The sequence below is a fragment of the Equus przewalskii genome, chromosome 2 (genome assembly GCF_037783145.1).
Source record: "Equus przewalskii isolate Varuska chromosome 2, EquPr2, whole genome shotgun sequence".
In the NCBI taxonomy this organism is placed as follows: Eukaryota; Metazoa; Chordata; class Mammalia; order Perissodactyla; family Equidae; genus Equus; species Equus przewalskii.
Genome location: NC_091832.1, coordinates 118,767,006 through 118,787,609, shown reverse-complemented (window position 1 = coordinate 118,787,609; position 20,604 = coordinate 118,767,006).

The window sequence follows — 20,604 nt, the reverse complement described above, 5'->3', positions numbered from 1 at the left end:
CGGGACGGCAAATAAACGGGTAAAATATAAAATATTTTTTCCTCCTTTAAAAATACCTTAATATGGTTGACTGTTTAAATCAGAGATAACAATCTATGGTGGGGTGTGTGACGTAGGGAGAAGTAAACTGGGCGGCAGCAATAGCACAAAGGAGGGGGAGGGGAGGGGAGGTGCCCTCCGTGATGCTCTCACATTCCACGTGAACTGATATTTTACTTAAAGCTAAACTGGCATAAATTGAGATCTAGACCATAAACCCTTAAGCAACTACACACACACACCCCCACAACAATAAAAACCAGAGTTATAACAAAGAAGCCACCAAAGGAGATAAAATGGAACCATGAAAGATAACCAATCTAAAATAATGCAGATTAAAAAAAAAGGAAAGAGGAACAAACAACAAATGGGTAAAATAGAAAACAAACAGCAAGATGGCGGATCTAACGATGGATTCCATTACCTGTAACTGGTCCAAACCTACCAGTGCAAAGAGAGGTGGTTAGTTCAGATAACTATGACTCGATATCCCCTACAGGAACCCCTGTTTAAATATGAAGACACAAATTGGTTAAAAGCAAAAGAATGCAAAAAGATACACCTGGCTTCCTTGTACGCTGCGCCATCACGGATTCCAGCCCAAGGGCTATGGTTGGTCTATTCCGTGGTGTTACCTAAAAGTGGAACAGAGAGGGAAATAAAAAAAACAATTTGGATTCTCCTTCCTCAGCTTTGGCCTGAAGACACAGAAGTCAGAACGCAGCTGCAGCAGCTGCATCTCTGAGCACTTTGCAGATTTACCAGCGCAGCTCCTCCCGTTCAGGTTTGGTGAGGGGCTCCTTCAGGTTACAGGCAGCAGAGGCGCATCCGTGCGACGCAATGTCTTAGGACGTCAAGAGAGGTAAGAGAGAGGACGCTCCCACATCGGCTGTTTTCAGGAAAACCAGAAACCGCTTTAGGACAAAGTGCAAAATGACAAGTTGTGAACAGTTACCATTCAGGAGAGCATGTAGCTCTGTCCCCGGGCGCATCAGCGCCCCCCCCCCCCCCTCCGCAGCCCCTTCTGATGCTCTGCTTTTCTCTGCCCGATTCTACTGCGTTGCTAGTTCTTGGTCTCGGGTCCAGCTCCCCGAGAGAGAGGCTCTGGTGGGTGACATGTCTTGCATAAGCTCCTGTGTCAGTCAGGGCCAGGCAGGGCGAACAACCCAGGTGCAGTAGAGGATAGCTGATGTGAGAAACTAGTTCCAGACCTGCTGGAGGACCAAAAGGGCAAACGGGGACCATGCGGCAATTCAGAGCCGTCACCCACGCAGCTCTGAAGAGACCAAACGAAAAAGGGTGTTTCCAGGGCCCAGGAGCCCATGCTGCCCAGAAAAGGGAGTTGGCTGGGTCAGTCCCCGGGGAGGCAGAGCAGAGGACCGGACAGACAGGGAACGGACCTGAGTGCAACACAGACAGGTGGACGAGGGGCCAAGTGCCCTCACTGGGCAGAGTTCTGCCACTGACCAGCCCAGGAGGGGTTTTCTGTGGATCACCCCCCACACACACCCCGTCTCTTGATTTGGAGGGATTTGAAAACCATGGCTTTGACACTGGAAATTTCCATATTCAAACTAAACTCATATAAGGAAATGAGGTTACATTTGGTTAAAATCCAGTCTCCTCTCTTTTTCTTAGGACTTACTGGAACTTATGAGAAGCAGTTTTTGTTTTTGTTTTTAAAGGTTCTCAGCAAGGCTCGTTGTCAGACTTGTATTTTTCGTCGCATCCCACTGTGATGCAGGTCATCTTGGCAACTGCCGCTCAGTTGCTTCCTCTTGGCTCTACGCCGAAGGCAGGACCTGCGGGTCTTCTCATGCCTCAGTGTCTCGAAGAGAGGGAACCTGACGGACTTCTGACCACGGCATCCTGCAGGATGTGGTGCGTTGTCTGACACACCGGCCCTTTGTAGAGAGACTATGGTGTGGAGGCTGTGGCTCCTGGAGGCCCCCTGGTGAGGCACTGGTGTGGAATGGCTGGGTTGCCCCCAGCGCTGGTCTCACAGGTGTTTATCGCATAATCCCCCTGAAGGAGCTCCTTGTTTTCCTCAGACAGTTGTTAATTTAAAGGACAACTTTTAGTTTAGCTTTTTCATAGACTGCGAATCTCATTTAATTTAGATTCGTGTTAAATTGTGGTAGTTTTTAAAAAGGAAGGATATGGGGTTTCATCCTGTAGGTCCTGTCCTTGAGGCACACGTCCACAGAGACCTTCACTGATTTGTTCCTTCAACTGAAGGGAAGAACTTTGAAACCTCTGGAGTGGAACGGGACTTGCTTTGGGGCACCGAGGTCTCCTCATCTGTGCTGTTTTCCTTCTTCTGCACTAAAAGATAGATTCCCCGAGGGCAGGGACACTGTCCGACTCACTGCCGTGTCCCCGGGATCCAGACTAATTCCTGGCACCCAGTGGCTTCTCATGTTTGTCAAATTTTTTTACTGAATGCCTAACACGTAATGGATACATAGGATTGAACAAAATATCGTTCTCTAAGGGGAGGAGACAGATAATAAACAAATCAAATATATGGTCTCACATGGTGGTAAGGGCTGTGGAAAAAAAAAATAAAGCAGGGAGGGATAAGAAGGGGGCTCCAGGAATGGGGGTGGGGTTACGATTGTAAGGGGAGTGGACAGGGATGTCTGACTGGGAATGCGTTGTCTGAGTAAAGACCTGACAGGGTGAGGGAGCGGGGCGTGCCAACACCTGGTGAAAATATTTCAGGCAGAGGGGGCAGTTGGTGCAGGGGTCCTGAGATGGGCGTGTGCCTGTGAGTTTTGCGAAACCGCCAGGAGGCCAGTGTCAGCTGGGGCAGAACGAGCCACTTTGAGGGGTCACATCAAACAGCACAGTGAGGGCTATGTCGACGACTTCACCTGTACTGTGGGTGAGGTGGGAAGTCGTTTGGAGGGCCACGATGTGACTCAGACTTTGAAAGGGCTCCTTTGATGGTGGGGTGAGAAGATTCGGCAGAGTATGGAAGCAGGAAGGTGTGCTGGGAGGCAATAATGCAGTGAAAGGATGGCGGTGGTTTAAATTAGGATGATGGCAGTGGAAGGGTGAGAGCTCATGACACTCTGGAACACCGAGAAGTGTGAGTCAAAAGAGCTTGCTGATGCATCGGCTGTGGAGTGTGAGAGAAAGAGGGGCATCCAGGACCCAGCTGAGACTCCAGGCCTGAGCAGCGGAGGGATGAAGTTGCTCTTGCCTGTGCTGGAGAAGACAGTGGGAGGAGCAGGTTTCAGAGGGAAGATCAAAAGTCTCTTCACTGGATATTTAAGTTTGAGATGCCAATTCGACATCCACTTGAGATGTCAAAGTCTGGCTTTCAGAGGATAGGGTTGGTGTGGAAACACACATTCAGGAGTCAGCTGACAGAAAATGGAAAGGAACAAAATACGGTAAATTCAACTCAGGAAGGGGTAGGTGTCTTCTCTTAACCTGAGGGGTTTTATGAAAAATGCTTCTGAGCACATACCTGACCTGCCTGTTCAGTGATCATTGACAAAATTGAGTTTAAAATAGGAAACAGAGAGGGGCCAGCCTGGTGGCAGAGCGGTTAAGTTTACATGTTCCACTTTGGTGGCCCAGGGTTCGTGAGTTCGGATCCCAGATGAGGACATACACACCGCTCATCAAGCCATGCTGTGGCAGCATCCCACATAAAATAGAGGAAGACTGGCACAGATGTTAGCTCAGGGTCAATCATCCTCACACACACACACAAAAAACAAGAAAGAAACAGAAGAGTACAGAATGAAATAGAATTAATATCCAGCAAGTACATGGTTGGTAAGAGAGTATCTGGAATTTGCCTAAATTTGGTTATTAAACCTCACAAGATGGGTGTTGTTGCCTCTGTTTTATGGACGGGAACTGACTTTCAAGGAGGTCGAGTGACTTGCCCAACGGCAGTCAGCAAGTGGCAGAGCTGGGCATGCAGCCGGGCTGGCTATCTCTGGAGCCCGGGCCCTCCTGCGACCCTAAGGCCTCCCAGTCACATGGTTAGTTGAGAGGGCGGGGACTGCGGCATCCCTGGGCTCAAGGCACGCTTCTTTATTTATGGGGTCAAGCTCTCTGGCCCAGGGTGAGGTCTAGATGGGTTTCCACAGAGTGGGTGAGAGAAACCATAAGTGGACACATCCATCACTTGAGAATGATTTCTACTATTAGTTTGAAAACAAAGGACGTTCTATGTCTCACCACCAGGTTATATGAGAGCACGAACAAGACGTGACAAGGACGGATTAGGAAGAGAAATATGGAAAGGGAGCCTAGCCCGTTAATTACATTACTGCTGTTCATGCCAGGCCAAAAACCCTTCACCTTAGCGGCCCCACGTCAGCCAGCACAAACAGTCTCATTGTCAACACTGAGCTGCTACCACCCCCCCCCCCCCCCACCTCACTCACTCGCCCGCCGCCACCTCTCTCACTCTTCAGATTAGCCAGGCCACCAGGCCACCGGGAAGGAAGAAAGAGCATCCTGCTGAATGGGCAGCCTCCCGGCCAACAATGAGCCTGCTTATCCTGACTGTCCTTTCTTCTTGGGTCCTCTGTGAACGGTGAGGTTGTTTATCACCTCGAGTAGCACCTCAGAATCAAATGTCAGTGACATGGATACGGGAGGATAAGGCGGCTCATTCGAGGTGAAACGGATGATACTGTTTGCGTCGGTTATCACAGTCTGAGGGGAGGAAGGAAGGAGAAACAAGGAAGACGGAGCAATGTCCCTCTCAGAGGGAGACGGGGAACCGCGCCAACAGCCTTCCCTTTCCAGGACACCAAAGAAGCCATTGTCGCCCGGTCTATTCTGGCCTCGACAGGAGACACCTGATCCCATATCAGAGCCTTGTTTCCAGGGCAGAACTAAAGCCATCTGTCCCGACCCAGTGGCACCTGGAGACCACGCGCGCTGCCCGCCCTTGCCTGGGACGGGGCTCTGCCCAGCCTCCATTTCCTGTGGTGTAGGCTCACCTGGGGGGGGCCTTCGCTGGTCACCTCAGCTCTCAGGTCTTCAGCAGTTCGCTGTGGAGTCTGAGATGTCTCGGCTCGCTCCCTCGCTCCCTCTGGCTCCATTTCACTGAGTCACTTTCCAGCGTCAAGGCCCCCCCCGAAATGACTGAAAGGCAGAAGACAGGAAGGATCTTGCCCAGGGTTCTCTGGAAGGTGGGCAGTTGGAGAGCGAGGCTGAGACCTTGGCGTCCTGGCTCCAGACAGACCCTGGGAAAGATTGATCTGCATTCTTTGGCTTTACTGATCCCTGGGATGGCCAGACAGCGGGGGAGACGAGGTTTGTAACACAGGACCCAGGGGCACAAGGCCAAGGGGACAAGAAACAGTGGGTGTGGAGCTGCTGATGAGAACTTTAGCTCCCTGGGCTCTGTGGGTCTGGTCTCTGATGCCCTGAGGGAAGTGACACACCACCAGAACCACCAGAACCAGGGCTGAGAGCGCCCGGAGGGTTCATGTCCAGGCTGAAGGTGTCTGTGGTGAATTAATACAACACATGAAACCTCCCAAAATTAATTTTCTAGGAAAACTTTCTGGAGAATGAAATGCCCAGATTCTCAGTATCTTAAAAAGCTGCAATACGAGTGTTAAGCTTTTGTGCTGGGAAGGAGGCAGCTCGCTAAGCCCAGCAGGTGGTCAGTGTGGGCTCGGGCTGGGCTAGGCCGAGGACAGGCCGTGCTCTCCCTGTAGGCCCAGCCGGAGCTGTCACCGAGGTTTTGTTCAAGGAAATGAAGGGCGCAATTAACAGTTTCCACGACTTGGGCTTCATTGCCTTCAAGTCACAAGAGGGTAAACAGTAGGAAGAAAAGGGAGCCGCCAACGTTCCAGAAATCATGAACTTCAAAGGAGTCGGGAAAGTCCAACCACAGGCCAGGAAACGCAGCAGGGAGAGTGGCCGGAAATGTGATACCCTTTTCGTGAGAGCCCAGGGAGACCCTGTGCTGCCAAACCACGGCTTCTGGGGAGGCACTGCTGGGACGGAAGCTTCCAGAAACCCCTGAATGGCTGGTTTATTCTGCTGGGCCTGAAGCCAAGGGGGTAATTGTCAGGGGAGGCTGTGGATTTGACTGATGCTTGTGCGAGCAGGCTCCATCATCAGCCAGGAAGCCTCAGTAATTACCCACTGCAATGTGCGTGTAGACCCGTGTGTGTGCACACTTGCACAAGTGTGTGTGTGAATGCATTGTCCTGGGGGAGTGGGGCATAGGGAGAGGGAGGGCCACTCTGTGCTTTTACAACCGGTCTGAGATTTACCCCTGCTTGGTGTTTATAGCACAGGGTCATCAGAGAGAGGTGAGTCATCAGAGCTTTCTCTGTTCTAAACTCTACATTAAAAACAGATTTCCAGTCCTCAGTAACTCACGCTTCTCCGGCCTCAACAACCTAACCAGATTAGATTAAGAGCCCAAGAGTCATGGCCTTCCCCCCAGCTGCACGGCCCAGAGACTCCAGCTCCACTGGGGTCCCACCCAGCTTCGGGGGTCGCAGGTGGCCTCGGAAACAGCCCTTTACGTCCTTCTGTTCAGGGTTCCTGACCTGGGGATGGAGGAGCCGCCCGAGACGGCCATGCCTCTCCTCACCTCTGCACAGCCCCCGCGGTCTTCTCGACAGTTGCACGTCTGTGCCAGGAGGGGTCCCTTCTCCACTGGCCCAAATCAGCACCCACAGGGTGCTAAGGAACCGCTGCACTTTCTGGAGTTCTTCCCAGGCTGGGGCCGCCTGTCCCCTCCAGACTGTCCCAGTGGCCGTGACCGTGCTGCCAGGCCACACACAGCCTGTGAGAACACCCTTCCTCTTCTGCGGGAGCCCCTCTTTCACGCAGCGCAGGTAGGAGCTCAGGAGGCGAGGAGGATCAACCTTCCAGCCCAGTGCTTCTCAAACTTCAGCATCTATTCGAGTCACCTGAAGGCTCTGTCAAGCCTCCTGGGTTTAACCCCAGGTTTCGGGCTTTCGTGAGTCTGGAGCAGGACTCAGGGTTACAGTTCTGGTGAGCTCCCACGTGATGCTGATGTTGGTCTGGGGATCACGCTTGGAGAACCACTGCTGTCGACCAGCACTACGCTGCCCTGGGCCCCTGCCCACCAACAGAAAGACACACCTAGACATGTGAGGGTCTTAGAAAGGGCCCAACTTAGGCTCAAGCTGGCACCTCCATCACCATCACAGAAGATGAGTAAATACCGATCCTCCCAAGTTTTGCTGTTGAAGATGACTTGACTGCAACCTGGCAATTTAGGATCTGACTCAGGAACTTCAAACTTGCACGTCCCTTTATGCGTAAATTGTTGACAACACCATTCTGGGGGTGGGGGTGGGGCTCTCCTGAGTGCTGAGGAATGACCATTTTCATGACCTTCTCTCTATCACTGTAATTATAAATACCATCATTGTGGGGGGACAGCAAAGGTTCTTTCCTTGGTGAACTGGTAAAGCTACTTATGGGTGGGAGGTCTGGAGGATGAGATGAGGAAACGGGGGAAGGGGACAAATGGATGCTTCCCGTGTGCAGCCCCCGAGGAGGACCCCTAGAACTCCAGTCATCGTGCGTTAAACGGGCTTTGAGCAAAGGGGCTTCCTGGGAGCCTAAACCTTGCTGAATATTCCTGTGGGAAATGTGTGATGAGAAGACGCTAACTTACCGCCAACTGGAACTCAACTTGTTGCAAATTAGAGATTCCAGTAAATGTGCTGAAGGTCTTTTGTCATAGATGAGCATTCCTTTGCCCTCGTGTATTTTTCAGCCATCATGCTATGGGGAAGCAAATTCTGTCTGGCACTTGCTAGGCTGTTGAATGATGGCTGTGGTAATCGGGTTTCCCATGTCTTTCCCATGGAATTACGAGATCATCACTATGGCATCTGCTGGGCCTGGGATGGGTCAAGGCTGAAGTTCAGATGGAAAGCCAGGCTTCTGGAGACAGCCATGCTCAGTGTGAGGTTTGATCTTTTGCTTTGTTCCAACGTTTGAGTTTGGCTCGAGGTAGCTCTTAGCCACAACGGGGGCAGAGGAGAGCTCTGGGGAAATGAAAGCGTGGAAGCTGAATCTCCCAGATTTCACGAACTCCAGGGACCTTCAAGTTAATCTAATTCAAGCCCTCCACTCTACAGATGAGAAAGCGAGGCTCAGAGAGTCACAGGAAGCCCGAGCCTCAGCGTGGCCACCTGGGGTCAGCTCAGGGCTTCAGCAGCGGGAGGCCAGCCTCCTGCAGAGCAGTCGTGGACCGCCAGCACTTGGGCGAGCTGGCAGGTGCCAGGAGACATGGGTTTGGCAACTACTGGGTTGACCAGTGAATGGCTATCTTTATAGTAGGATCTCTGAGCTTTCGTATGAGATGGGTATCAGGCATCTCTGGGAGGAGTCATGGTAGGCAGCCTTTTCTGCCCTCAGATCGTGTTGCAGAAATCCTCCTCCATGGAACCCCTTGTGAAATGCTGTATGCCAGTTTTTAAAGTCCCCTCACGGGATCAGTGCCTTTGGAACAGATTTGCCTGCGATCCCGGGCGGAGCATGGTGCACTGAGAGTAAGGTTATCAGATCAAATATAGGATGCCCAAAGTTTGATTTTCAGGTAAACAACAAATAACTTTTTAGTATAATTATGTCTCATGAAATATTTGGGGCATAGTTATGCTGAAAAACATTCATAGTTTATCTGAAATTCAAATCTAACTGGGAATCCTATATTTATATTTTAATCCTATTTTAAATTAATCCTATATTTATATTTTATTCTATATCGCTCAATCTGGCATTCCTAACCTGGCCACAGCTGCTCTGGAGACGAGAGCAGGACGAGAGGGAAGTAAGGAGCTTTCAATGCAGGAGGCTGGCCCTCTGCTGCAGGAGGCCATGAGCACAGGCAGCCCCCGCCTGGCTCTCTGTGCCGGTGAGGCACAGCCCGTCCCCAGCCCGTTCCCAGCCCGCTCAGACCAGAGGGCCTCAGACAGGAGTGGCACTGCCCCCACTTGGGATCTTAGGGGTGGTTTTGGTTGTGACAGTTGGAAGGTCCTACTGGCACTCACTGGACAGAGATGTCAGATGTCCTGTATGTGTGGGACAGGCCACAATTCACCCCACGTGCTTGTTGAGCGTCCTACCTGATGCACTCATGCTCTTTCTCAATCCAGGCTTATTCCTGACAAGCTTCCTATGTCTCCTGGGGGCGGTCACACTCCAGCATTTATGTGGGAAACAGGTCATTATGAGTGACTTTCCTTTTACTTATTTTCTTTGCTACAGTTGAGGCAACATGTGTGTTTGGTTATTCATGCCAGAAGGCAACAGTGCCCATTTCATTCAGGGGTAGAATTGGTGTTCCAGGACTTCGTAACGACAGGGAGCCTCTGCTTGGTAGAAACGGGAAGCACTGCCTGTGCTGGGCTCATTCCTCGGCCCTGGTGAACCAGGACGCTGCCTGCTTCTCCTTCCTTGGGTGCACTAGTGAGGATTAGGTTTGGCTGCATGTAACAGAGAAACAAGACGAACCGGAACAGCAGCCTAACCACAGAGACATTTATTTCTGTTTCACACAGACCACGTTCAGAGGTGGGCAGTTCAGGGTGGGGAGGCTTCATCCTTCCCGTCCCTGCTCGTCTCACGGTCCTTGCCCTCATCAAGGTGGCTACTAGAAGGCCTTGCCACTTGGAGTGCTCCCTTCTGGAAGCCAGCCTCCGCCCTGAGGGGCCCCAGCAGCCACAGGAAGAGGCCCACATGGAGGACCCGTGGCCTCAGCAGAGCTGCCAGTGCTCCGGCACCCACCAGCACCTTCCGGCACTCAGCTGTCTGCATGAGAGACTAGAGAACCACCCGGACAATTCACAGACACATAAAAATAAGACCTTATTCTTGTTTTAAGCCACTAAATTGAGAGTCAGGAGAGGTTGTTGTGCAGCAATTATTACCCAAACAACATTCATTTATTCATTCAATGGGTTCACATGCTCAGCACTATTCTAGGCGCTGAGGATCCAGGTGTGAAAGGACAGAAGGCGCCCAGCCCTCCCAGAGCCTGCCTTCTGTTTGGCTCCTGCCCCCAGGCACGTGCTTCAGATGGTCATTATCTTCTTCAAGCCACCATCCCCCCTTCGTATTTGACAGATAAATTGGAACTCTTAGGTAGGAATTCTCCCAGCTTCTTCCTCCCACAGCTCCGTTCACCCGGACGGACACCGTCTCCTCCCCTCTCTGACAAGCGGGTCAGAACCAGCCCCCTCCCGGCCCTGCCCACCGCCCCTGCTCCGGTCCAGCCCTCCTCTCGCGGTGTCTCTGGCTTCTCGGGCTCCATGAGCTCCATTCTTTCATCGTGCAGACAGATCCAATTCTCTTCTATTCAAAAACCTAACACGAACCAAAAGGCTCCTCTTTGACCTCGTATTCTCCCTCTAGCCTCCGCCCTCTCTCTTTCCCTCACAACTCTTCCTGGAAGCTGCGGTCTTCTCCCTCTGGCCGTCTTCTCCACCCGCTGCGCCAGCGTCCGCGCCACGGAGTTCCCCTCAGCAGTCACTACCCACCCAGCCCTCTCTGTGCTGGGTCCCAGCGAAGCTCTGAGGACACGGAGGCCCCTGCACCCCCAGAGCGGGCAGGTCGCCTGGGGGACGAATTTCAAATAAGTAACTTGGAAATGGATACAAATTACAGATTGGGGTAGGTGCTTTGAAAGAATGTGGAGGGGGCCGTTCTCGAGTAGAAGAGTTAAGGCAGGTCTCTATGAGACATGACATTTAAGCTGACAAAATAACCTTTCTAAATTCCTTCTTACTTGACCTTTCAGCACTTGACACGCCTTACCATTTTCTTCTTTTTCAGCCAAACTCTAGGCTCTTGCCATGCTGACCTCCGTCTCCGGCCCATCCATCTTTTTCCTTCTCCTTCCCTTCCTTCGCCAGGTCTTGGTCAGGTTCACCCTCAGCTTTCTTGTCGCGCTGACATCCTCCCCAGCCAATTGCATCCACATCTGTAACATCAGCCGCTGCCAGTGTGCTGAAGCTCCCAGACCTGTGTGTCCAGCCCAGTTGCCACCCCAAGCCCTTGACCCGTCTATCCGGCTTCCTTCCAAGCAACTCCACTGGGGTTTCCAGCAGGCAGTTCAAGGCCAGAGGTGAACCCAACCTCCTCTTCCTGCCACTCCGGGTCTCGGTCAGCACTGCTCCTTGAGGAAGCCAACCTAGGTTTCTCCATCTTGCTTTCTGCCCCCCTCCCACACACACAGACACTTTTCTAACAGTTACTAAGTCCTCTGGACTCTATATCCTTAATGCCTCCTGTTTCTAGTCTATTTCCATCCCCTTTGTTCTTCCTTTTGTTCATATATGGCCCCCCCACTCCCCATCGTGTCCCCCCGACATGGACAGAAGCCTTACCTGACTCCCTCCCCGGGTCCTTCCCCCTTCTCTCTCCCTCTGCTCTGCTGTGAGAGCGACATGGCTAGCATACAGCTGAAGATCCCGCTGCTGTCAGAATCCTTCAGCGGCCCTGCTCCGGGTCCTGCTCCGTGCTCTAGTCCGCGCCCCCGCCCCCAGTCCTCCTCCAGCCACAGCTTGGGACCAGGGGTCTGGGCATGACTTGAGCTTCCACCCTCGCCCCATCCCCCAGACCTCAGTCCATAAATCCAGAACCCCGGGGTTCGCTGTGCACACGGCGCGAAGGAAGGGCCCCAGTGGTGGTCTTGCTCAGGCCCAGAAGAACCAGGGGCGAGCGTGTCCCCTCCTACATTCACCGCTGCTGTTACTGCCCCGGGTCTCCCTTCCCCTCGTCCCTAGCGGCCGGGCACCTTTGTCCTCTACCCGCACGGCCTCCTCTTCTACCCATCGCAGCGAAATTCCTGCTCCTCGTTCGGTCTCAGCGAAAGGGTCTCTGCCCCCCGCCCACCCGACCCCCGCAAATGCAGGCGAGGCGTCCTAACTCCTCCGGGGCCTTGCTGGCAGCTTCTCCGCTTTCTCCGTCTTTCCCAGCCCCTCCTTGGCCCGCGGACGCCACGGACAGGGGACGCTGCCTCCGCCAGCCGGGACAGGCGTCTCGCTCGCCCGCTTTCACCACCGCTTGCGTTTCGACGGCAGGCGAGTTTAGAAAAAGCGCGGGTATGTGGTGTCATTACTAATAACGTCAGGTGCCCCGCGCCCTGAGCACGTGACCACGTTGTCTTCACTGTAACTCCGCGGAGCGCACACGGTTATCAACCCACTTGACAGCTACAGAAACTGAGGCTCAGCAAGGTCGAACTGCGCGTCCCGGGTCACACAGCCGGCAAGGACGGCCGAATTCCCATCGAGGGCGCGTGGTGTACACGCTCTGCTGCAGCAGCTCGTGCTGTTGCGCCCGCGTTTGAGCGACCTGCTACGCGTGCGCTTCACCGCGACGGAGAGCGTTCTCAGGGCGGCCACGTTCCTCAGCGACCAGTGGGGACTTTTCCTTAAGGACAGACGATAAGGCGGCCGTAAAGATTAAGACCGCAGTTAACCTCCTCACCTTTAACTCCATTTTGTTTAGTGTGAGCGACGGTCATAAGACATGTTGGAGGTAATTTGTAGAATTAAAAATCCCAACGGAAAACGTGTTCCCAGGAGTTACTGTGCGTTTTAGGTTGAGCAGTCAGGCTAGTTCGAGGCAGAACGGGAACGGGACACGCTGTCGCGCGCGCCCTGATGCCCGCTGGTCCAGGGGCCCCAGGGCGCGGCGCGGGCCGGACCCCCCGCCCGGGAGCCCCGCGCGCCTGCGTCTCTGCGGGGTCTGCGCTGCGCGGTCAGCACCGCCCTCCGCGAGTCACCGAGCTCGAGGCCCGCTGACCTCGGACAGCTGCTCCGGCGCCCGTCAGAGAATGGGGCCAGCGAGACGGTTCTGGGCCGGAACGAGTTCAGACTCAGCTTTTTACAGAATCAGGGTCACAGTCAATCACGCCCTAAATTTACGCACCAAAACCAGTCCCCCAGCACTCTGCTTATTCTCATGAACGGGTTTGTGTTTCCATGGGATCCTACCCGTTTAAAGCGGGCGCCGCCCTCTCCTGGTGAAGGTTCCGGGTGTGCAGTCCACGGCCTCGTCCCCCTGCAGGGACAGCGGCTGCGGATCGCACACAGAGGCCACTGGTGGAGCGACCCTCAGCGGCTCTCCCGGCCCCCCGCGGGCCCTCGGCCGGCAGACACGCGGCGCTGAGTCCAGCAGGGCGGGGGCGGGGGGACAAAGCCGAAGGACGGTCACTGTCAGCCAGGCGTGGGCGGCTGTGGGCAGAGCTGAAACTGCCAGATTTTATCCAGAGAGAATTTAGACTATTGTAGAAAGGGGATGTTTTCGGTTGGGGAAGGGCAGTGTATCAAAGAAGGAGAAATCCGAAAGGATCTTGGATGAAACCCATCCGTTTAGCCCAAACGGCTGCTTTTAAGCGCACAGCCGCGGGCGCGGTGGGCAATCTGAACCCGCTCAGGGATCCGCGCGCGGGCTTAGGGGGCCTAAAGGACCACACGTATGGATTGTAAGAGTCATTCTCTTTTGCATTAAGTTTATTCTTTAAAAATAACACGGTAGATGATAGTTTTGGCTTGGTGGTTTTAGAGGAGAGGCATGCTTTTACAAAATTTGTAAACATTTTTGTTTGAATGATACTCTTCTTAGAAAACGCTTTCCCGTGCGCCTCCTCACAGCCCGGGAGAGCGGCTGGGTACCTGCCATCACCCCCATTTCTCTTGTGAGGAGCCAGAGCCTGAGAGAACCTTCGAGAGGCCCCGGGCCGGGTCCTGCCGCCTGCCCCTCCCCTGCCTGCAGGCTCCCTCAGATCCTTGGCCCCTGAAGGGACAGGAACTCTGTCTCCTCTCTCCTCCTCCTGAAACACTACCCTGTTTCTCAGGGCGGTCTTTTGACGATTTACTCTCAATGTGGTGGGTTGGGACCTGGACACATCCTTCTCACTCTCGAGGGGTCTGGAGGTTAAATTCTGACTCAGGGACCGGGAGGGCCTGCTCTGCAGACCCCGGGGGGGGGGGGGGTGGGGAGGGCAGCTTCCTGAACAGCCCAGCCGGGAGGGCATTTCCCACGGTGCCGGGGGGCTCGCGGGTTCTTAGTGCAGTGACGTGAGGGATCCTGGAGACCCGGCAACCCCTCTCTCAGCCATGAGCGCCAAACGATGGCCAGCGACCGAAGCTCCAGCCTCGGCTCCTCCTCGCCCGGGCCTCCAGGTCGGGCCGGCCGCGCGCGCCGTCCGGGGGCGCAGTGTCACCTGCCCAGAGACGCCCGCCCTGCTGCGCCCTCACAAGACACGGCGGAGCCGAGAGCCGGCACGGGACCCTGGTACCACTCACTGTTTTCACACAACTGATTTGTACCAGACATTTAGCATTTTGTTCAGATCCTCAAAACCATCTTTTTGTTCTGGCTGGTAAATAATAAAGTACACGCCCAATAACACACTCACCTGAAGTTTGAGTCCGGCTTTATGACAAGCGTCTGGCAGCTTTTTAGAAGGCTCAGATCACGTCCTGGGCAGGACAAGCTGATTAAAATGGCTGAATAGTTGCAACCATTAATTTCCTCATTAATTTATACTTTCAAATTTAATAGAATTAATCTGGATGACCATAATGAACTGTAATATGAACTTTGATATTACTGCACTCAAAGGGGGCAGCTTTAAATTCACTTCAGAACGTCAGGAAATTACTTTTAGGGCACTTCATACAGTTAGCTGTGCTGGAGCTGCTGTCATCCGTGGGATGGTTTCTGGACGAGTGCGTAACGCCCTGCTCCATGGAAGATGTGTAAGGCCATGGAAATTTTAAATAGTTGTTATATTGCTGCATAGGATTCCTGTTAAAAGGACATTTCTAAAATTTATATTGAAATGAGTGAGTTAAGATGTAAATTATTTATTAAAATCATCTCCTTTAAATTATTTCGTTTATTTACACACACACACTTTAAAAAAAGATGTGATTTACAAGTAAAGATATTTTGGAATATCTGATTAACACCCGATCAGCACATTTCATGTCCAACAGGTGTTGTAAAATGTTAGTTAACTAGCAGCCAGACAAACGTCTACAGGTATATTTGTTTCTGAACTCTGAATTCGTCCTTCTCTATTACCTGGGACACGGCTAGACAATCTGCTTGGGATTCATATTAGTTAATTTACGTAAAAGGGGGAAGGGTATTTTAATAAATTACCTTGTTACCAGGAAAACACTCATGTCTGTTTTTAGGCGCCACATAGTGGCATAAATCAAAGTGACTGTCTGACATTAACCATAAGGCATGTTGATATGACAGCAAATCTTGTTACAAAGTAGACATAAAGCACAACTTAGGGGGACCGTACATCATGGAATTGTAACAGCCCCATAGTAGGGTTGACAGCTTGTTAACACTCATCAGCCCCTCTCAGACTAATTTGGGAAAGGAAATCACTCACACTAACCTCCCAGCTCTGAATCAGTATATCCTGGTAACTGTTTCTTTTGGCTACACAGAGGTAAATGGATGAATCCCTGGAAGTGGATTCGGGCTGCCTACGCTGGTTGCTCAGGGGAGGCCTTCACCCTGCGGCCAATCCCAGGGAGGCCTCTGCAGGGCACCGACACACCAGGCAGGTGGGGACAGTGTGGACAACACTTCTGGGACAAGAACTTCCTGAGAACTTTGCCAACGGAGACAGGCTCAGACCAGGAGTTCGAATGGGCACCCCGCGCCCTGCACCCTTAGATGTTTCATCTGTCGTCTTGCGCTGCCGCCATTCATGACTAACGATAACGTGTGCGTGCAGATTGCTCTTAATCCTCACCACCCCTTAAAAAATAAAGATTCTCCTTCTTGGTTGACATCACTATGCAAATCGCCCTCTGTGCCAACTGGCCTCAATCCAGGACTCCTATTCCTCGCATGCCTTTCAGACCCTAATGACTATATGGAGTCCATGGCAATGACTGCATGGTACATGGGGTTATTAATGATCTTAGAGATAATTTTAGAAAAGAGACGCTGTCTGGAAGTAACAAGTTATCAGGATAGTTTATCTCCGAGAAAAAAAATAATGTTTTTAAAGTTAGCAAATGACCTAAATGACCTCGATTTTTTCTCTTTGTGATTAGTAGACCTGGAGACTAGCACCCTGCTCCCGCCCTCTGCCGGCCCCCTCCTCGGCTTTCCACACACGACTGGGAGGCTGATATGGGACTTTTCCTATCCTTCGAGCCTGGTCCTGGCCAAGACAGAGGAGACGTAGGTTCAAGGCCAACTCTGACCCTGGACGTCAAGGATTTGACTGCAGACAGACAATGTGGTTCTCCAGCACGGATGTGTTTTCTGGGCTATGTTGTCTTGGAGGTGACGAGGTGGCTTAAACACAGCAAGAGTTCCTGAGAACACTGGTTCTCCCCTTAGACTGGATACTTTTCTTTTTTTTTAATCTTTACTTTTGAACAGGTGAATGTATTAGGGATGGTGAGACTGGCATCTGCTAGGAGCTGACATTAGGTGGCACCTGTACGTCATAGAGTCGACTGTGAGTTTAATCAACATTTTTAGTGTTCATTTTTTGAATCCCACGCATCCTCTAGCACAAGCCTGACCTAATGTGGATCTGTAACAGAGGTGTAATGGGGTGAAACTGGTGTTCTTTACCTTCTCTATCTGAAGCGGTGAGCAGAGAAATGGGTTGGGAATCAGGAAAGCAGAACTGTAATTTTGGACCTGTCTTTTACTAGCTACTTATAATGGGAAACAAAAATAAGTTTACAGGATTAACGAGAAAATCAGTGCTGTGGATTGTCTCAGCTTTTAATGCTTTAACTAGCGATCACACTATTTCAGTTTTTAAAAAGAATGGTAGGCCATGTACTGTTTTTTAAAAAGTCACAGATATATATATAAAGACATAATATTTTCAAAAGTTGAATCTTTTAGTGTGGCAGGAAGCAATATTTAGAATCTGATCTAATGCTTTAAATGCATTTGTCATAGCTCCAAAATTAGTCTTAAGCCACTTCAGGACAGCGTTTTAGCCTCCACCCCACAGAGGATTAATATGTAATATCTAGGAACGTTGGCAATACTGTGCTGTGGTATCCATCCATGCACTGTTGATGGTCACAGCAAGCATCAGAACAGAACAGGATTATTGAAACGCTGCAGACAATGCAAACTAGAAATGGGTCCTCTGAAAGGGATGAGAGGGGAGGTTAAAGAATGTCGTTCCAAGAGGAGACATCAGGCCGGAGAGTCACCGGAGAAGCTGCAAATATCACAGTCTATCTGTGGAATACTGAATTGGCCAAGACCTGACTCAGGCTTCATGTGACAAGCACCTATCATAAGATACAACAAGAATATTACTCACAAGAGATATAAATATATGCAACTTTAAACAAATATGGCGAACTTTTAAAATAGCTTATTTACAATGTGTACTATTTCTAATATTAAATGAGATCAACCTGGATTACAAAACCTAAGATTTGCGTGTGAGCAACTGCAGTGCTGAGTGTCTACTGTTGGACAGCTAAGGTTTGTAATACCTCCCTGTTGTTTCTCCACATAAAATCTAGGTTGGTAGATGTGAAAGATATTTGGTTTTGAGACTGAACACGCAAATAAAAATCTGTCATCAATACTATTTTTGCTTCCACTCTTTGGCTTAATGAATGTTTATCAAGAAAAATGCATTCTTGGTTAACAATGGGTGCACGTAGAACCAGCATGTACACCAGCGAGATGAGCATTTTTGACTCTGTTAGAGGGAAACATCCAGCAACCCCTCAGCAACCAAGGCAGCGGCTTCTCTCCTTACAGTGGACTCGCTGGATGAAACCACTCCAGGAGGTCCTTTTTTTTTTTTAGAGATTTTTAAAAACGATTTTATTGAGTTATAATTCACATACCATACAATACACTCCTTTAAAGCATACAGTTCAAGGCTTTCAGTATATTCATAGTTTTGCAACCATCATCACAATTTTAGAACATTCTCATAACTCTAAAAGGAAACCTCTCACCCTTTAGCTGTCACCTCCCCTCCCCTATTTACCCATTTCCCACACTCCCCCCAGCCCTAGGCAACCACTGATCTACCTTCCGTCTCTAAGGAACCACTCTAATGAAGGAAACAGTCAGTGGACATCAGGGTCCAAGTGGACACTAAACACATATCTTTGATGGTTGGAGCTGTGAGACTTTACAGTATCTGATGGAAAAGTCTAAAGTTTCTAAGTGTGATTGATTAGAAGAATGAATCTCATCAAAAATAATAAGCTGAAAACAGCCACAAATTCAGTATGTGGAAAAGTACTCTTCAGCCATTATCAATTGTATGCATCAACCATTTGAGGTCAGCCCTGACCTACTCTATTCCACCTCTTTGCATGTGAGATGTTTAAAAGAATAAAATCTATGATAAATTGCTTGTAGTTAATGGAACTGTGCATTGTTCACTGTGCAAAATCCCGTTTTGGCCAGTCTATGTACAGGGACTTCGCTAGTATACATCGAATGGCTCTACCCTCAAGGAGCTCACAGCACGGAAGAGGAGAATGGATGTGTATAAACAAATATGTGTAAAATAATGTTATAACATTCCAGGTACAGCACAGAGGGGACTTATGAGGACACTCAGTTTTGCGTAGGGACACCAGTGGGGAAGGCAGATGTCAGAAACAGCTTATAAAGGAAGTGACCCCAGAGATTAGTTAAGCATTAGTAATGCTTGGGAAATGGAAGAAGGGAATTTAGGTAGAGGGACCAGCATGTTCAAAAGCATGGAGGTAGGAAGCATCCTAGACCCTTTGCACATGAGCAGACAAGAGTAGGGTGTTCATAGGGAAGGCAGTGAGGAGGATGCTGAGGGCAGCCAGCCACTGTGTGAAAGGTACTACGTGAGATGCCTAAGAGGTTGGACTTTACCCACTGTATTAGTCTCCTGTGGCTGTTGCAACAAAGTGCCACAGGCTGAGTGGCTTAGAACAACAGAAATTTATTGTCTCACAGTTCTGGAGACTAGGATTCCAAATCAAGGTGTCCGTGGGGCCAGGCTCCCTCTGAAAACTTCAGGGGAAGGATCATCCTTGCCTCTTCCAGCCCTGGTAGCCCCAGAAGTCCTCCAGGAGGTCCTTTTGAGAGGCTATACTATACTTTCGATATTAATCTCTAAAGAAGTATTTTTTGGTGACTGGAGAAGGAAACAGGAGCAGAACAGAGATCTGGCAGCATCTATGCTGTCCCAAAGTCTCATATATCATTGTTCTCATTTTTAGACAGTCAGATGAACACACGCCTTACAGCCTCTTCGAATTCAGGGACTCTCCCAGCCTTTCCACTGAACGCCTCCAGCTGTCCACCAGATTCCGCATCCTTCACTCAGGCGAGGACAGCTCCCCTGTAGCCTCCCTGACTTGGTGGAAAGTTCATTTCTAGTCATTTCACAAAGCAAAGAGTTCTTTGAGTCTGTCACTTTGTAAAGTCGTCTTAATGCCAACTCCCTACCAGAAGGTCCAGGGTTGTGTCTTCTGTCCCCAGTTCCAAGAGCCTATGCTGATACCCAATACCCCAGGGCATTTCGGTTCCTTTGTACATCTGACACCAAGGACTTTCTGTTCATTCTCTCAACCTTGGTCAAGTATTAGACATTTTTCATATTCTTTTTTAATCTAGCATTTCTAGGTTTTGGAACAGGGATGCAACTAGCTTAGCTCACCCTGTTGTTGGAAGTTATTTGTTCCAATTTCTAGGATTATAGAATTTTAGAGCTGGGAGAACATTAGAGGTCCTCTTTCTTCACTTAGTGAATTGAGATTTCAATTTGTTTTTATATTATCAGGTACCAGATAAGTTTGGTACTTGAAAAAATTCCTGGGTTGTTTTAATTTTCTTCTATTCATATAGATTCTAAAATCCTGTAAGCTAGAGATTCAATTCAATTTTACATTTATCAAGCATTTCCAGTGTAATGGGTTGCTGAAGATAACCAGAGGTATAAATTATGGTCTGACCTTAAAGGAGCTCATATTTTAATATGGGGCCCAAATGTGAACAGATAACTGTTAAATGATGTAAGAAGTCTATTATAAGAAGTATGAATGGAATGCTTTGATAGATTCGAGGCTCTTAATGCAGCATGGGAAAGTCAGAGAATGGGAGGAGGTGCTACTGGTGCTGGATTATGAAGGATTTATGTGTGTGTGTCTCTGGGGCTGGTGGTGGAAGTAAGGGCATCCAGGCAGAGGAAAGAGGCTGCTGAAGCCAGAAACAAACAGTGCTGATAGAGAGAGCGTAGGAGTGAAGAACATATTGAAAAGGACCTCCAGTACAGGTCATATAGGTTTAACTCAACAAACAGTTGCTGAGGTCAACTTTGTTGAAACCATCTGTCATCGAATAACACACCCTGCATGTAAACATGGTATGATTATATGCTCTTATTTTACTGTTGAGAATATTAAATATTATTCATAATCTGAACATTTAAAGAACTTTTTCAAAATAAGCATAAATATACAGGTTTTAAGAAAGATCAAATGCAAAATTGTGATGGAGGTTGGCTACTATGATCTTCTCACACGGCTCTCCTGTTAACACTCG